Genomic DNA, 3869 nt, shown 5'->3' on the forward strand with positions numbered 1-3869 from the left:
TTGTGTCGTTGTCACCAGCCGTCATTATTTCCGAACTCTGAAATGCTTCGGGTGAACAGTGGCTGATCTTTAATCTTCCCAAGAGGTTTCTTCTCTTGCTTTTTATTTTCTCCTGGACTGATTTACATATCGTTCCCTCGTGCCAATATCATTTCCTAATGCAGCCTTGATATCATACTTAACCAATACATCAATTCCACCTCTTGCTCTTCCTTATCTAACCTTACGGAATAGCGAGTGCCCTTGAAAATGTCACTGCCTAGTCCTGATCTCCCTGTAACCATGTTTCAGTAATCCGCACCAGCTCATACCCATTTGTCTCTCTACCTATTGTCAGGTCATCAATATGTTTCCGAACACTTTGTGCTTTTAGTTACAAAGTTTTTAGATAAATTTTATTGGTTTGTCTTTCTCTTCTAATACTTTTTGTACACTAGCTTCCTGATCTCACACACTTCACTCCCGACATCTCCCACACTGTCCAACATTATTTGTTAATTCCCGATAATTATGCGCCTCATTTCTATAATTTATTGCAATCTCCAACTCACATTTTGAATTGACATGATCCATCCTTCATCATGAGACTGGCCATGCCTGTTGTCCTATTCATCTCTACCTTCTTCTCAGTTTCTGACCTGCTGCTTTGGTTCCCAGCCTCCTAGTTTATTAGTTTCAATCCACCCAATTTCCACTAGCAAACCGCCCCACAAGGATGTTGGTGCTCCTCCAGTTAAGATGTCCATTTTTGAAAGCTCACACTTGCCCTTGAAGAGAATCTAATGATCCAAAAAATTGAAGCCCTCACCCCTGTACTAGTTCTTTAACCACATGTTCAACTATTCCAACTTCCTAAGCATTACCTCTTTTCCACGTGGCACTGGGAGTAATTCAGACATTCCAGCGGATTGTTCTCTCTCTCTCTCTCTCTTTCTCTCTCTCTCTCTCACACACCCATACGCATGCACACGTGCACACACAGACAGACTTATACACACAAATGCACACACAGACACACATGAGCGCGCATACACAAGAGGCACACAAACAAACGTACACCACATTACTTTGTAGAAGAATACCAGTAACTTTATAAATAATCCGAATGACAAATGGAATGAACGAATTAGCTAAATGTAGGACGCGAGCAATTAGGGTTACTCTTCATTAAGCAGAAAGAACAAAGTGCTCAAAATTATGGAAAAAATGTCAGGTTAAAATACAAATACTCTGTTTCTGTACGTTGGCATTACAGCGCCTAGAAGTCCTAGTTTCAAGATTGTCAGCCCAAGAGCTCGGAGTGAGATAAGAAAAAAACTTATTTATTGAGAGATTTGTTAGAATTTACAATGCTTTGCCTGGGAGAGTTGTGAATGAAGATTAAAAAGGGAACTGGTTATATATTTGTAAGTTTCGAATGTAAAGTGCTACAGAGACCGCGTGGCAAATGGGAGGAGTTTGGGAGACATTTCCGGAGCTGATGCATACACAGTGGCCCAATAACCTCCATCTCTCCATTAAAGTTCTGTACTCTATCATGTACAGATGCAAGTCAACATCAGTATCTGATTATTTAAAATTGTAAATGCCGGCAAATATCTGATCATATTTGCTGCAGCATAACCATTTAAAATGCAAATATTGCAATGTCAGCTTGACGATGAAGTCTAATTATTACACAGCACATAAATATTTTAAATCTTGTATCCCAATTACTAAAACAAATATATCTTTGCTTTGGCACAAAACACTTTGTAAATGTTTGACTTCTCTCTCATACGGAAATATGTTCATCGTTTTTTATCATTAACCAAATTTCGCATTAAATGCCATTCATTCTTTTTTTAAAAAAAAGCAAGATTTCAAATTATTGTTCGCTGCAACGTAATGTGACAAATCATTTATTTAAGTTAATATTCACAGTGCATGTTGAATTATTATCATTTCTAAATTGTTGATAAATAGCAGAAGGGCCTATGTTTAAGTCAGAAATTAAACAGATTGCTATTTAAATATGCATAAACGCTTTTTCCATATGATTGTTCAATTATTTTCTCAGTCTGAATATATAATCGGTCAGACGCCAAGCACTTTCCAAATATTGGTGTGATAATGTATTTATCTGAATACCGACAATGAGTATGTAATTGTAATCACGTCTATAGTCAGATAGCATATTCTTTGTTCGAAAGAAAATAAAATGTGCATTCTTAATTTTTTAATCATTAAATGTTGACAGGAGTTTGTATTTTTCATATAACATCAACCTAATTGTTTTCAGAGATGACGCAATTATTGTTTGCTTGAATAATCATACTTCACATCTTATTTTTGTGCAATTTATGAAACATAACAAATATCTGATTTTTTTTCACTAAACTCATCACCTTGCAATCATAAGCTTCGTTGTAAATATAGATTTAAAAGGATCTGAATTTAGGCAGAGTGTTACTGAACCTCATAGCTGTCCGGGACACTTAGTGAGATCCTGGCCTGCACCTAAATGTATCCAGAGCACGATCACGTGATTCAGGGCAGTCACTCAAGCATTGTTTCACAATAAATCATTTGGAATCCACCTTGGGCCAGAGGGAAACTAGCCACCAAGCTGTCATTGGTCTCTATGTAAGTACAATTGTTGTCTAAATTAGACATCATTGACTGGCTAGCAACCATGCATTACAAATTCATTTCTAGTCAGACCTTGGCACAGAGAGCAGATGACTGGACATGAAGTGTCAGAAGCACACAACACAAATTACTAACGGAGATGACATCTTGCCTACCTCCCAGACTCCAAACATCCGAAACCTGGACAGGCACTGTGTGGAGATGTTAACAAGGCGAAAGCGAAGACAGCAGATGCTGGAAGTTTGAGTCATGAGGCTAGAGCTGGAAAAGCACAACAGCGCAGGCAGCATCCAAGGAGCAGGAAAATCGACGTTTCGTGCAAAAGCCTTTCTTCAGCAATCAGAATGGGATCCTTGAGGGTGGAGTGATAAATGGGAGAGTTTGGTAACTGAGAGTGCGATAGTTGGATGGAGGTGTGGGTAATGGTAATACATCGGAGGGGAGGGTGGAGCGGATAGGTGGGAAGGAAGATGAACAGGTGAGCACGTTGGCTCAGTGGTAAGCACTGCTGCCTCACAGTGCCAGGGACCAGTTTCGATTCCACCCTCGGGCGACTCTCTGTGTGGAGTTTGCACATTCTCCCGTGTCTGCATGGGTTTCCTCCGGCTGTTCCGGTTTTCTCCCACAGTTCAAAGTTGTTCAGGCCAGGTAAATTGGCCATGTTAAATTGCCCATAGTTATAGGTGTATTAGGTGTGTCAGAGAGAAATGGTTTACTTTTCGAAGGTTGGGTACGAATTTATTGGGCCAAAGGGCCTGCTTCCACTCTGCAGGGAATCTTAAAAAACCCTTCCCCACTTTGAATAAAACGATGGGACGGGTCATGAGGGCGGTGCTAAGCTAAATGTTTGGAACAGTGATAATGTGGGAGGAGGGGAAATGTGGAGACTGGTGAAATCCACATTGATGCCATGGGGTTGGAGTGTCCCGAGGTCGAAGATGAGGTGGTAAAGGAGTTGCTATGGATGAAGCCCTGGACCTGCATGGCCTCAGCAGAGTGGAAGGGGCAGTTGAAGCGTTCGGCCACGGGGCGGTGGGGTTGGTTGGCGCGGGTGTCCCAGAGATGTTCTCTGAAGTGCTCTGCGAGTAGAGGTCCTAGCTCCACAACGTATAGAATACCACATTGTGAGCAACAGATACAGTAGCTGATATGCGTGCAACTGCAGGTGAAACCTTGATGGATGTGGAAGGATCCTTAGGTCCAGGGGGCAGGGAAGGTATGGGCACAGGTCTTGCATT

This window comes from Chiloscyllium plagiosum, chromosome 8 (genome assembly GCF_004010195.1).
Source record: "Chiloscyllium plagiosum isolate BGI_BamShark_2017 chromosome 8, ASM401019v2, whole genome shotgun sequence".
Lineage (NCBI taxonomy): Eukaryota > Metazoa > Chordata > Chondrichthyes > Orectolobiformes > Hemiscylliidae > Chiloscyllium > Chiloscyllium plagiosum.